The sequence below is a fragment of the Mugil cephalus genome, chromosome 12 (assembly GCF_022458985.1).
Source record: "Mugil cephalus isolate CIBA_MC_2020 chromosome 12, CIBA_Mcephalus_1.1, whole genome shotgun sequence".
Taxonomy (NCBI): Eukaryota; Metazoa; Chordata; class Actinopteri; order Mugiliformes; family Mugilidae; genus Mugil; species Mugil cephalus.
In genome coordinates this window covers 9,894,819-9,909,659 of record NC_061781.1, presented here as the reverse complement: position 1 = coordinate 9,909,659, position 14,841 = coordinate 9,894,819, and positions in this window count along the sequence as shown.

Below are 14,841 nucleotides of genomic sequence, written 5' to 3'. Positions count from 1 at the left end.
TGCAGCTTACACTATATGGCAGACAAATGCAGTTAGCATTTAGCTTGTAAACTTTGCTTGAACTGTAGGCTTAAATTTGGTGGGTGACATTTATTGTACTTGAGAAAAATATATCAAGTTTCCCAACTCATTCCCAATAAATAAATAAAAACTTCCAATCAGCACTACAGCACAGAAGCTGCCATAGAAAAATCTGCCTGCTCATAAAACCGAGCTTTTTGCCCGTGTCTATGTCTTATCTGCCTCTTTAAGTCATCGGACCTGGAACACTTCCTGACTATACTGGTGTCCAGGTGTCAGTGACAAGTAATCAGACTGCTGTCCCCATCAGGAGAGCTGTTAAAAAGCCGGGTTCAGCTGCCAGTGTGGCGTGGTAAACAGGTCCCACTGGTGTCAGTTTGTCCTCAAATCTGGTTGTGACTCATGTGTTTCGATTAGACCCTTTGAGAGCTTTAAAAATTAGTATTATCTTCTGCTTTGCTAGTGCCAGGTTAAAGTTGTTTGCTGTCATAAAAAAATGTCATGTTCAGGTACCCTGGTTTTGGGGTGCTACTCCTGTTCCGTGTCTGGTTCTTTTTAAGAGCTTACATAGAAAACTCCATTTTCGTTTTACTTCCATCAAGTTCTTCTTCATTACTTTAAGTAGCGTCCAATGCCCACTATTGCTCCTCCTTATTTATGCGTTTGTTATGTTAAAATCTGATCCTTTTAAATCATTCAGCACCTATGTTTAGAGCCTGTTGCCATCTGGTTCTTTTTATGTTACACACCTTTACCCCTAGTGAGCTGGGTAGTAACACTGACCCAAACCTTCTACTACTCCTGGTCATGTGCCAGTCCGTCTTGCCAGCTTCAAGCTGAGTTCTCGTTCCTAATCCTCTGTGGTTCAACCAGTTGGTGACCTGTCACCAAGCACTGGCAGTTAGAAGCCTGAGGACAGCGAGAGGCAATCTCATTTGTCAAATTCAGCCTACAATAGTGTACAATATGCATGTTGTTTATTCCAACCCTTTTACAATGTTTTCAAGGACGACTTCTCAGTTTCTCCTGTGTAACAAACCATCACCCTACAGTAGACCAAGATAGGATATTAGTTACGAGAACAAATTTGTCAAACCGTATCTGAATTGTTTATTTTTTATTTTTTTGGACTCCCTCTGTGTCTGTGAGCACCTGTGGCAGCAGGCAGGATGTGTTTCTGATTAGAAGTGATACCAGCTGCCGGATAACAGGCTAACAAGGAGAAGCATTCATCTGGTTAACAGAGCCCCCGACAGGCCCTCTCTCCTCTGCTCGGCCCTCCGTAATGCTTTACGACACTGTCATTTAAAGATGACATACGATAGGAGCGCGGTTTGGCTTGCCAACATCCCCCCTCGTCGCACAAAAGGACACACAAGCGAACGCACAGCTGCTGAGGAGGCAATCCGAGATTAAGAGAGAGGTAGCGTTGGATAAAGAGAGTAAGAGAGAGAGAGAGTGTGTGTGTCTGTGTGTCTGTGTGTGTATGTTTGTGTGTGTGTGTATAAATGTCTTGACCGGGTTGTTTATTTGATTATTTTGTCCAATTTTACATCGCTCGTGAATCAGGAGGAACGGTTGTTTGTGAGTCTGGATACTGGCCGTCTTCTCTGCCGTGTGTGTGTGTTTTATATGCATGTGAGCGTCAAACCAGCAGCACGATGGCTGCAACCCAAGCACAACAGAACATGGTGCATCAAGCCTCGCTGATTATCCCAGTCCCATAAGTAATCACTAATTGAGGAGACACATTACTTATTAATTAATCAATTAATAATTGATTAATTAACAAGAGAAAGTGAGTCCAGTGGCACAACAGAACCTAATTATAGCAGAGCACACTGTCTCCATAGACAGATAGATAGATGGATGGGCAGACATGTCCAAAAGCTTTGACTTAAAAGCTTGTTTTTAGAGGTAAAAAAAAATAAAAAAACTGTCTTCTTCAGTTTTTCCCTTTTTAGATTTGAGTGTAGCTCGAGGCTCTAATGATGCAGACCACTGATGTTTTCATACTGCTGCGTTAATGTCATCGTATGCTGTGATGCAGCCTGAAGGGAACGCCTTCCCAATAAGGCTGGAAGGTTACATACCAGATAAAATTACTTCTCCGACTAAAGAGATCTCCCATCGGACCGCTGTGAGTTATTATATATGCGCTGCTCAAAAAGAATTAAAGTAACCTTCCGGAAAAACACATCAGCTCTCAATGGGGGAAAATCATGCTGGATATCTGTACTGATATGACACTGTTATATAGTGGGTAATGTGTTAGGAATGAAAGAAACACCACAGGCCACACTGTTTGATGCAAAGAGAGCTGAATTCAAAGACACTCAAGTTATGCGTAAACCCCATGTCACAAACTCAAGATGCTCAGTATTTTTTATGACCCTCATGTGTATGACATGCTCCTAATGAGACAACGGATGGTGTCCTGGGTTACCCCCTCTCAGATCTGGACCAGGGCATCACAGAGCTCCTGGACAAGTCTGAGGTGCAACTTGGTGGCATCGGATGAACCGAAACTTAATGCCCCAGTGGGGTTCTTTTGGATTTAGATCATGGGAGTATAGGGGCCAGGGTGTTCAGGGTGAACCTGCTCTCATCTGTGAAAAGCACAGAGCACTAGAGGCAGACCTGCCAGTTTTGGTGCTCTATAGCAAATGCCAGTCAAACTCCAGTCAGGCAGTGGACACAGGGCCCGCTAGGATGTTGGGACCTCAGGCCATCGTCAAAGAAGTCTGTTTCTGCTGGAGGTCATTTTGTGGGGCTCTGACAGTGTTCCTGAGGGAGATGCGGAGGAGATGTGCAACTCTGTAGAGTCCAGGTATTGGGTCATGCTCTCAGTAGTGACACTGATCCTAGCCCAAATGCAAAACTAGTGAAAGACAGTCAGCTGCCCCTCTAATGCATGTGTTGTTAATTTCATCAACACCAAAGACGTTAACAACTCCCTCTGCTACTTAACTGACCAAATCAATATCACAGAAGTTCAACTGTGATTAAAAAGTGTTCCTTTAATTTATTTGAGCAGTGTACTATTAAGCAGAAATTTGAACAAACAATTCAGCCCCTTTGCCTTTACATTAAGAACAGGAAAGGCATAATAAATGTTCTGTCGATCCACTGCTGTGTCCAATCAGCATATGTTTATCTTCCCCATAACACTCCCCAAAATAAAAATGTGGCTCTATCCACTTGTTCACTTGTTAGTTTTAATTACAGAGACACAAACGTGAACTGAGCAACAGACAGAAAAAAAAAAAAAAGTCTTGGTCACAAACAAATAGCTGTTTTGTACTTTCGGTACTCTTCTGCAGTTCCGATTCATGTCTCCCTCAGTACTCGGTACAGGAAGCGGCAGAGCGTAATTACATTACCTGTGCTGAATAGGGAAAGATAATTAAATCTAACATAAGCTAACCCACTTACCAATTTATTGGCCCTGTTAGGGACCGGGACACCCTTTCAGAATGCAGAGGAATGGTCTTTAAACTGTGATCAATAAAACAGAAATCACAATGTTTACAATTCAAATACGTTTCCTTTAACTCTAGAAAGTGTGCACTTACATGCTTGCTTAGATTAAACTGTTTAATTTCGTGCTGAAATGCCATGACAAATTCTTTCTGAACTATACTGTGGCATGTGGAAAAGTCTGTGTTTTCTGCTCCAAAGCGCTGCATCTTTTCTCCGTCTCTTCTTAAAGTAAGTTAAGTGCATCATCTGCGTCACTATGGAGGCGGGTTTTGGTTTGGGGGCAGTGAGAGTGCAGAGCTAAATGGATAAAGCCCTGAAGTCTTTGATGAAGTCAGGAAAACAACAGATTCTGAGTGACAGGGGCAACTCAGAGTTTCAAAAGGACTATCTGCTCTAGATACGAAAGCTGACCCAGAATGAATGCTGATGCAGCAGAGCACAGTTTGTATGTCCATCACTAACAGAGAAATATACATTTGTTTAGTATACAGGATATTGTATAAAAAGCATTTAAACTATTTTTTTTTTTCTGAGGCAACATTTGTCACTATCTTTGTGGTCCCCTGTTGATGATTTTCGAATCAGTAAATGCAAAATTTTTCTCAGACTGTGTTGTACTGTCATAGGGATTGCACAGATCATAGAGGCTGATACAGAAATGGAAATGAGATAATAATGCTCCACTGTCTGACAGGAATTCAGGAAAAAAATATATATAGCTCCATGCTTTGTAAATAGTCCAAAGTCCCTGAGGAAACTTCCCGTTCAATGTTGTTGTGGTATCACGACCATAGCCTGTATAGAGGGTATGCATGAAACGTCACTGCGAGTGAAGTCTCCGTGGTTACGACCACTGAGTGACAAAAAGTGACAGTTGAGCATGAGGATGAGCAGCATTAGTCTGAATCATAAGCTTTAATAGCACCTAAACTGTAAAATTAATCGAAAAGAGCGATTGACTGTACCAAAATATTTGAAAAGCAGTCGGACATATATTTTTACAGATATCTCCGGCTGCCAAAGAAAAGAGAAGTAAATTGATTGCTGCATTAGAAGAGTCAACTGGAATCTAGGCACCGAAACCTGGTGTTATGGTTCACATTTAGAGTCGGCTAATACTGATTCATGCTGTATTTTTTGATGAATTGATACATTAAGTAACTTCTTAAGTTACGTCCTGGAGTTACTTCTTAAGTTACGCCGCTTGGCGTAGCTGTGGCCGACAGCAACTATTTCAGTTCCAACAATAAATAACAGTTAAATAATAAACGGAATAATAATAATATTGCCCATCATCATCCTCTTAATGTACGGTCAGACAGTACAGTACTGTATGGCTAACATTACTTCTCAGTGAAGCTCAAAGTGTTAGCATCTTTTATTTAGCCACATAACTGAAATGAACACAAACTAAGTTAAACTAATTGAAACTGAGGCTAGTCCACTATTCCAAATCCAGACTAGTTCGTATGGATCATTGTCGAGTCCAATTGTCCTTAATTTGATCTGATAATCCACATTTTTCCTGGTCTCCCTGTATTTACTGTTTTTACCACTCAGAGGGGCGTGGCCCCAAGTAGTGACATCAATGCATACCGTCTGTTGTTGCTTTGTGGACCAAACATAGTGTTGTACTGTGATGAGTAAAATATTCGTACCTACATAGTATGAAGGACACACATACACAGTTTCTTTGGGTTTGCATCAAGAACAGGAGATTAGTTTCTGGACAGCTATATCTTCTTGCAAGGCTAATGCAACTGCAGTCTCTTCTTCTCTCTTGCTGAAATTGATCCACAGGCAACGGCAAGTACATCTGCTGCCTAATAACTAAACTGCTGCTGACCGTACGCACTGTCTTTGTCATTGTCACTGCAGTAGTAAACCATCAACTCTCAGTCTTAATCACATATACAACATACTGGCACATCACATCACAATTTTTAGCTTGTGGTTCTTGACGTTCTTCATGTTATTGTAAGTATGTAGCACATGAACAAATTCATGTTTAAGAGGCTTCTTAAAAACCTGTCAGTTAATATTTAACCTGAAACTTGTGTGATTCATAAACTGACTGCAAAAACAGATAAATAAACGTCAAGAGTGTTTCCTTTACTTTGATATTTTTGACAATGAGAAAATGGCCAAAGAGTCGAAATGTTTCCCCAAACAGAAATGCCTGACGCACAAAAACAGTGAGTTAATAAATGCCACAATTAGCATGCAGCCTTGGTCATGCAGTGTTTCTCAACCCTTTCAGTCTGTTCAAATTATCCCTTTCCATTGATTTGTTTGACAAAGAGCAGGTATAAAAGAAACCAGGGGGGAGACGAGAGGGCTAAAGGTTATTGATTGACTGGTGCTTAAATTGGAGGACAACCATACTCGCAGATCTCCATCAATTTTGATGGAGAATTCCAGTTGTGATATTTCGTAACCTATAAACACTGCTTGAACACACATAAACTTCCAAGTCTTCACTTAGCCCTGTCAGTTTGGTCTGAATTGTAGAAATGAAAGTAAATGAGAACAGCATAATGGCACCAGGTAGGTTAGGGGAATAAAACCTTTACCTAGATCTATTTTCAAACATTGCTCTTGTCACTGTAGCACAGAGGCAGCACCACTGTAGAGTAGCTCTTTCTGTAAAATGAAATGGGTTCTCAGAGAGAGGCGGAGAGGCTATTTGTCTCCTAGTCCAAACAAGCTGAATCTAAGTAGGAGATCAATACTGATATCTTTTGGCTGCTAACTGCTCCACTAATATATTATTGATGTCTGGGTCTTGCTGGATTTAATTTGGGCTGCACACAACAGTTCATCTTGATCAGCACGCAGGAGGGAGATGACCAGACTGAGAGAGGAATACAAGAATTCCCCTGGAAATGTGTACATGATGCTCAACTGGCACCAAAAAAAAAAAAAAACAGAAAGGAATTACGTGTTTAATGGAAACGCCAGAGTGAGTAATGAAGGGGAGAGAGACCAGAAAGGGCCATTGGTTTCATTTGTCCAGATGCATAGGTTGCAGGGTTCAGCAGGAATGCTTAGCCAGGGCATTAGAGAGGGCTCATCTACTCACCACTTAACCAGTCAGTAGGCTTCCGACCTCACCAACCCAGTTACTAAACAGATACACTCAATTAGACCTCATGGTACTGCAGACAAGGGACTTTCTTTGTTTCTGTGTAGACCACTGTCACAGCACACACCAGTACTTAATAAGATTTAATGGGGAATATTCAGCCTCAGCCTCAAAATAATCAAATCTTCCACTGTAAAAAATGGCACATACCTTTAACCAGACAGTCCTCCAGCCAGTCAGCACACTCCTCAACAAGACCACAAATTCTGAAAAAACTGTTCATTCATGCCCTTACCCACCTGAATATGAGAGCAATGCGTTTATATGTTATAGTAGAATGTAGTTTAAGTTGTTGCCAGAGAGTAAATTTTAGAATCTGCTTCCATCACTCCGGGTATTCTGCAAAAAGCATATCATAACAAATGGATCTCCAGTTGGAATTAACTCCCCTCTTTTATTCCCCTCTATCTGCAGCACTCCGAAGCTGCTGTAATTCCACTAATGGAGTGCTTACGATTCAGAGCCAGTTTTCTGACAGTGACCGATGCTGCTTAATTGCTGAAAAAATTAGAGAACCGTTCCCCGGCTATTACTAAATACGGAGAGGTGCAGAGCTCTCATCGTGATGGCCAAGACATCTTACACTTAAGCACTTCCTGTCTCACATGAGAGCAATATTAAATGATGAGACTGCACACTAGTGCTGATTCAGGCTTTTCTGATCCTCATGAACTAAATGAAAAGCCATAATTTTGCGAAGCTATACACTTTGGAATTGAAGTATGTGGACAAAGGAAATGGCAAAGGACAGTTATGACATGTGACACGTATTCAGTAAAATAAATGAATATTAAATAGAAATTCTGTGTTAGTGAATATATATACACAGTGTAGTATTTTCCCTGATTAGTATTTTCCAGATGAACGAGAAATGTGAAACGCACACAACTTACAGACACATTTAGTGTTACTTTCATAAAGTTAAAAATATGTTCTTATTTGTTTTATATTTTAATTTTTTATTTGGATGGGAAGGAACTCGGGGCAATTTCTCAAGTTACTCAAATATGCATGGCAGTCCCAAAACTGGACACAGTTTCAGACACACACATACTGAAATCTCCACAAACTAGGGCTGCACGATAAATCCTTAAAAAATCGTGATCTCGATTCACACATACACGTGATCTCATTTCGAAACACAACGATTCTTAAGCATTTTATTTCACGAGCAGCATCACAAACAAATGCTACCATTTCATAACGGATTTTTTTCAAGCGCCCCTAAAGGCAGCACTGCCGCTGACTCCTCCATCGACCTATGGTAAAGCGTCTTTACAACACGTGATTCTGTCAGCAGAGGAAGCCCGCCTGCAGTTGAGTGTGTGTGGAAACAGTGAGGGAGAGAAGAGGAGAGAAGTCAACGGTAAAGAGAGTTAAATTGATGGCAAAGAAACCCCAGGTAGTAGTGGCAAGAGTCACCCACAGACCCGGACCGTACTCGTGTTTAAAAACGTATGCTTCCACATTCTGAGGAAATCTCAATGTTTGATACCCTACTTGAATGACCATTTAAGTAGAGAGTAGCTTTTTGAAGAAGCCCTTAATCCTGCTTGTCAGAGACACTGGTGCAGGTTTCTCTTCCAAAGTGTGAGACATCACCTTTGACTCTTCTTGGTCTTCTTCAGTGTGTCTTGTGTCTTGGTCCAGGCTGAGTTCCAGCTGGAGCAATTGATGTTTGCACATTATATTCTTCTTCATGGTGCACTCTTGTAGTATTTTAATGGTGCAACCATTTCATCCAATGTTAGGATAGCAGTGGTGTACCGTCTATCTAGAGTCGCAGGGTTAATGCTAAGGTGCATGGAGTTGACACACATTGCTCCTATTTCTCTGAACATGATGCTCCTTAAAGAGTACGAGGTTTCCCGGCAAACCTCATCTGGAGCGTCCAGAGCTTGAGACAAAGCTGTGTCCTCCAAACTGGACAACAGGTCCAGGCTTGACTCCTCTCCTTGAGACTTCTGCCAGCGTTGATTTTGTAATGAGCGCCATAATGTCTGTTAGCAGCTCCGCCAGCATGTACCTGGTTTCGTCCTCAGGGTTTCCTGAGAGCAAACGTGCCCAATCTGAAGAAAGAATCCATGATGGGGGGAATTGTGTCCACTGTAGTCGGAGGAGTGTACTCTTCCTGTGGACCATGGTTTGGTCCATGGCGGTGGTTGTCTTCGTTGCCATTTCACTCAAACTAGGATTGCGTCTTGAAAATATCTTTTCAGAACAAACTTTAGTTATTATGAACTGTCTTCTCATTGTAATCATTACTAACTGAAAGTAATGAATCTGTGAGCTTTTGTTTACCCTCCGGAATGCTGAGGTACCATAGGACTGTGACATCATAAGTGAATCTCTAAAACAATGTGACATCATCAGTGAGGGCTGGGAGGACTTCACTCCATTCTATCCTGAGTTCTACCCATCTACAGTGTCTATAAAATCAATTATTAAATAAATAAAACATCCTGAACGGATTTCCACAAAATACTGTGAATGAATTTAAAATATATAATTACATTTTTTTAAAAAAGGGTTAAAATAAAGCAGTTTTACTCTTAGCCATATAGGGTTTGTTGCTGACAAGCTTCCTATCAACATGATGCTCCCACCACTGTGCTGATTTTCAGAAATTTGAATCAGAAACACTATATATAATACTAAAAATACTGTATACTAGTCAACATAAATGCTCAAATTTTGTTTCAGCCCTAGGGTCAGCTTACTTACTTTGAAACTATTTTCTTTTTTTCATTACTTGATAATTCTACTTTATATACCCTACCTTAAGTCATATTAATTGTTGCTACAGTGATTAAAGCTCTATCCATCTTTGTTTTTAATATTTTCTAAGAGAAGTGCATTGCACAATTAGTGAAGTAGCACTGTCGTATGCTCTACATTCCAAAGAAATCTCAATGTTTGATACTCTACTTGAATGACCATTTGTTTGTTTTTTGCTGCTTATATATTTTTTTTATATTTTTAATTTTTTTTTTTGCTGCTTTTTTTATCTCAATTCTAAGCAAAAAAATCATGATTCACATTTTTTCCAGAATCGTGCAGCCAGGTATAACAGCCAGGTATGCTTTGTCTTGGGTGAAGAACCTGTTTCAATAATGGCTGAAACTAATAAGTCTATTAGTTGCCTATTTTTCACCAGTTAAAGGTGTCCAGTCCTGCTTTTTCCTTCTTTCTTTCTTTCTTTCTTTCTTTCTTTCTTTCTTTCTTTCTTTTTTTTTTTTTTTTACTTTTTTATTAAGATATTTTCATTTACAAAACAAAACATTGTCATCGGACCCTATGAATTAAAATACAAGTAAATAGCATGCAACAGAAATACTACAAAGGTAAATCACATGTACCAAGGGGAATTACAGCAATACAATATCAATCATACAGAAACACAGCAATCTTATAATAACCCATACTCAGTCATCCACATACAGAGTAATACAGTTCCACCTTTGTTCAGAAGTGTCCATTTTCCGTTGTAGACTTGCAGTCATTCGCTCTATTGTGTAGACCCTTTTCGGTCTCTGTGCCCACTGAGTTATGGTGGGGTTTTTTTTTTTTGTTTTTTGTTTTTTTTTGGGATCCTTCACGTTGACAGTTATCATTATCATAACAATCAGTACAAGTATCTGTAACATGCATGTTTCATCTGAACTAGCTATATGTCTCCTTAGGTATAGCTCCCAGAAGGTTCTTTAACATACGCTGAAATTATAAGTTATGTTATTATCTTTCATTTATGTTGAATGGTTGTAGCAATAGTCCCCAACCTTTTTGTCCCCTTGGTTGAATCTAGGAATTGCACAGAGGCTCATTCACACAAACAAACAAATCTTGCTGTAATATGTTAATGATTCATTCGGACTTTCTCACGCATATTCATTCATAAAATACCGGTGCTCTGACACTAGGAAAGTGAGGGTGAACTGGGAGGAGTTTGCCAGCCGACACACAAAACCCAATTGAGAGCGGTGTCTCAGAGCCTGAGATGTCTCAGAGGTGTGTCCCGCTCACTTGGGTACTAGATTTTTGTGAGAATAGAACAAAGTATATGTTTAAATATTTGTACATACGGCACCCATGTCCCCTGCTGGGAACCATGGAGGTACACCAATAAGAAATTACTTAGAACTGCTTGTGACATTAACGTCTAGTGTGTGTGTGTGAAAGAGAGAGAAAGAGAGAGAGCTGAGCTGAGCTGAGAGTTTTCCAGCACTTCCATTAGCTCTGATTGAAATTGAACAGTGCGGATGAAATAGACTCAGTGAAGGTTAAGAGTCGTCTTCGATACATACATGCGCATGCTCACGTGCGGGCAGCCACGGGCCGGTGGTTTGGGGCAACGGCTCCTCCAGGCTGGTGATGAATGGCAAGAAGCAGAAAAGATGGAGAGAAGAGAAGCAGGGGAAGAAGACAGGGCGAGGGAGGAGGCAGTATTTCAGTCACACTTAGCAAACGGCTGTCATTGGTAAATCCAGATGCCTCATCACTCTCTGAGCCATTACTGTGCCATTTCTCCCGCACTGGTAATGAAATCAACACCGGCCTGCGCGCGTGTGTGTATGCGTGTGTATGTGTACGTGTGTGTTTTCTATCTGCATGTTCGGCTGTGTTTATTTGAAAGGATCATGCATTAAACAGGGCTGACGCTTCAGGGCTGCCTCACTAGGCTGAGCGAATGTGTGCATTAGCGCTCGCGGTGACTGCACAACAGAGTTATGTACAGCACGGTGATGCTGAAAAATTGCATTCTCACTGATGGTTTTAAAAAAAAACACGTTTGCATATCTACAATGGCTGTTCTATTTGAGTGCGAACCTGTTTTAGGCTTCGCGATCGTAAGAATAATTCATAATCAGTCATACTTTATTCAAAATCAAAACTGTTGGTAAAAAGTTAATTTCAACGCTTGTGAACTGTAATAGTTTGAACCTCTCACAGTGAAGAAGCTTTGTCATTCAAATTTAAACAGCAACAAAAAAGAGATGACTAACACAACCTTGTTTCACCTCTGTTGCTGCAGGGAACAAGTCAGTGAAACTACAGCATTTCTACAGGATGTCCGAAATGTAGCGTAAGCATGTGGAAGAGACGGGCTGTGAGTGGGGCCGAGGAGGAGGAGGAGGAGGAGGAGGAAGGTGGCTGTAATCAAGGCTCGGTGCTAGTGTAAGTGCAGACGGATGCAGGTTGTGCCCGTGGCCCTTGATGAAGTGCTGTTCTCCTGCTGAGCCACCAAACTATTTATATGCAACGCACTGACAGCCGATGGGCATGGAAGAGAAAACCGCTACACTTTCTGCTCTTTCTTCTTAAACACTCCATCCCTCATTCACAGGGAAACAAAAGCATAAATGTGCTGGACACAAATCTCCAGCAAGGTTTGCCACCAAACTTTGGCATATGAACACAAAAGAGAAATGACAACTCACGAGCTGATATGAGTTTGAAGCAGATGATTATAAAAAAAAAAGCATGTGATCCTGGTATGTGGTCATTATTATTATTTTGTGTTGGACTCAATGGCTTTGGCCTCAAAAAAATAAGGACAACCCAAGAGCTGGTGGGATCAAAGGTCAACTGGCCGTTATGATTCAACAGGTCAGGGGCCTAGTTGACAGTATGTAACTCTGACATCATCAATAATACAGCAGCATCACCGGGTATAAGGGCCTCACCTGCTTCTGTTACACTCGCACATGCGCATTTACAAACGCACAAAAGGAGTGAAAGCTAGGATATATGGTGCATAATCATTTTCATTGATTTTGTGTGGCTGTATGTGCAGAGACAAACTTCAAGTTCGCATGACTTCAGCCTGTGGAAGTAAACAAAGAACACCTTTCATGTCATATTTCTTTTCATGTGGAAGCTGTTGCTCTAGACTTAAAATAGTAATAATAATAATAATTATTATATATATAATTTAAAAAAACATAAATGTTATTGGTTGCCATAGTCATTTGTTCAGACATTTGTGGTTGCTGGAGGAAAAGTATCACAATGACAAGGAATGTTCCGCTTGTGATTGTGACTGAAATATTTCCCAATATCCCAATGAAGCTGATTCTGAGTCAGAATGTACCACATACTTTGGGAGACATTTGCAGTCGCCAGAGGGTAAATGCAAAATTTGTGTCAGCATTTAAATGTGTTCTATACTTAGATTCATGGCCATGTGTGTGCAAATCTAACAACGCACCCATCAGTCCCTGTACTAATAATGACAACTAGCATATGTTAGCATGCTAACCTGCTACACTGAGACCGCAAACGTAGCAAACACTATACCCCCTAAACAGTGATATTTCATCACTGGTGTTTTCAGAAATGAAAAGCCCATAAAAAGACTCATCTAATTTACAGCAACTGTGTTTGATTAATGCTATGCGGCTGCTGATAGATCACCTTTTCATGAGATTATGACATACGGAGTTAACTATTAACCTGTTATGTAAAGAGCAAATGTTATTAACAGCTGCTCAGAACGTAATGGCATATTCTGTCATCTTTCAGGAGCACAAGCGTTGGCCATTTATTACCTTAGTGAAAAGAACAATCTGAGAGGTTCAGTTCCCACATTAATGCATTAAAATGTCAAAGCTATATGTTAAAATGTCAGCCCCATTAATGGTACTGCCAGCCTGAAGGTAGAATGTCAGGAAGGAAACAAATGCAGGACACAATGAACAAAATAAGGAGTGGACCGGTATAAATGCTGAGTAAAGGTGACATCTGGGCGGCTCATTCAGAAGAATGCAAATTCTGATGTTGGTGAAGGAGGCAGCTAAATAGATGCTCCTACGAATGAGTGACAGTGTGGTTCAAGAGTATTAAAAAAAGTGGTGATGCCTGTATGTCCGATTCTGTCAATATCAAGTCTTTATTGTCAAGCAGGTGGCCCTGTTTATTGTGATTATTTCAGCCTGAATCAGAATGTGTCCTCACAGTCAAATTGTTGTTTATATAGGTTATAATCAAAGAGTCTCTTTCTTGGCTTCTGAAGAGGCCCCACTGAGATGCTTCAATCACACTGTAGGGGTCAGTGACATAATAACCCCACCTTGCCATCCCCAAAGTCACCTTTCACTGATTGGGTGGAAGGTTGAGTGCAGTGCACTGGAGTGGATTAGCAGAAAAAAGAAAAAAAAAATGGGGAAATGGAGGCTGAATAGGACGACCACTTTGTCTCCTCCCCTCACTGCAGCGTTTTACCATAACGATTAATCTCATACAGTATGTTTGACTGAAGGGCCAAATCAATTCAAAGTTGATGTCTCACATACCAGCAGGTGGCAGTAGTCATAGACAAGTTTGTCTACAGATTGTTTTCATTTTTTGAAACTATTAACATATTGGGATGTTAATATAAGATTAAGAAATGACAAGAGTCTGCTGTACGTGCACTAATAAAGTTTGTGTCTGCTAAATTTGTACTGAGTTTAAATCAGAAGAAAACTGAGCACACTACTGAAATGAAGCCGTTTGCGGAAGGATGCTGTTGCACGTCTACAGTGCATTTGAACAGAGATGCATTGACTTAACTAAGAAAAAGGAATTGAATAATCAATAAAATTATTCATAACTAACATCTTTAATGAAAAAGTTGCTATGTGTATCAGATTAGCGTATTAGAAAAGTAACATACAAGACACGATCATCATCCCATTATTTCCTCAATTAAATCAAACAGATGAGGTGAGAAAGAGCAGCAGAACAATGATGAATGCACCTCTCTCTGTGTTAGTTTGAATTGTGTTCACTGTTAAAGAAAACAAGCAGAAGAAAGTGGAAGAGAGATAGAAAATAAAGGACAGAAGCATGAAAGAGCGTCTGTTGCTCCTCCTGATAGACCCAGCCAGGCCATTCATTACTCCCTGAACGCCAAGCCAGTGTCAGTTATATTACTGCAAAGCCATCCCTGACTGACGGCCACGAGTGGGGGGAGAAAAATGGCAGCAAAATACTGCTCCCTGCCCTGGGAGAAAACAAGGGAGCAGCTGTGATGGATGGGTGTGTTTGACCCAGGCGGGGTGGAAAGCAGAGATGGGTCCCTTCCAGATGAGACAGGGAGTCGGCGGAATATCTGCCCCTCTGCCCAGAGCATCCCAGCCTTGTCAGGATGAGAGGCATCTCGCTAAGTTGCCTCTGTCAGTGCTTCTATCACTTGTGTCAAAACAGACGCA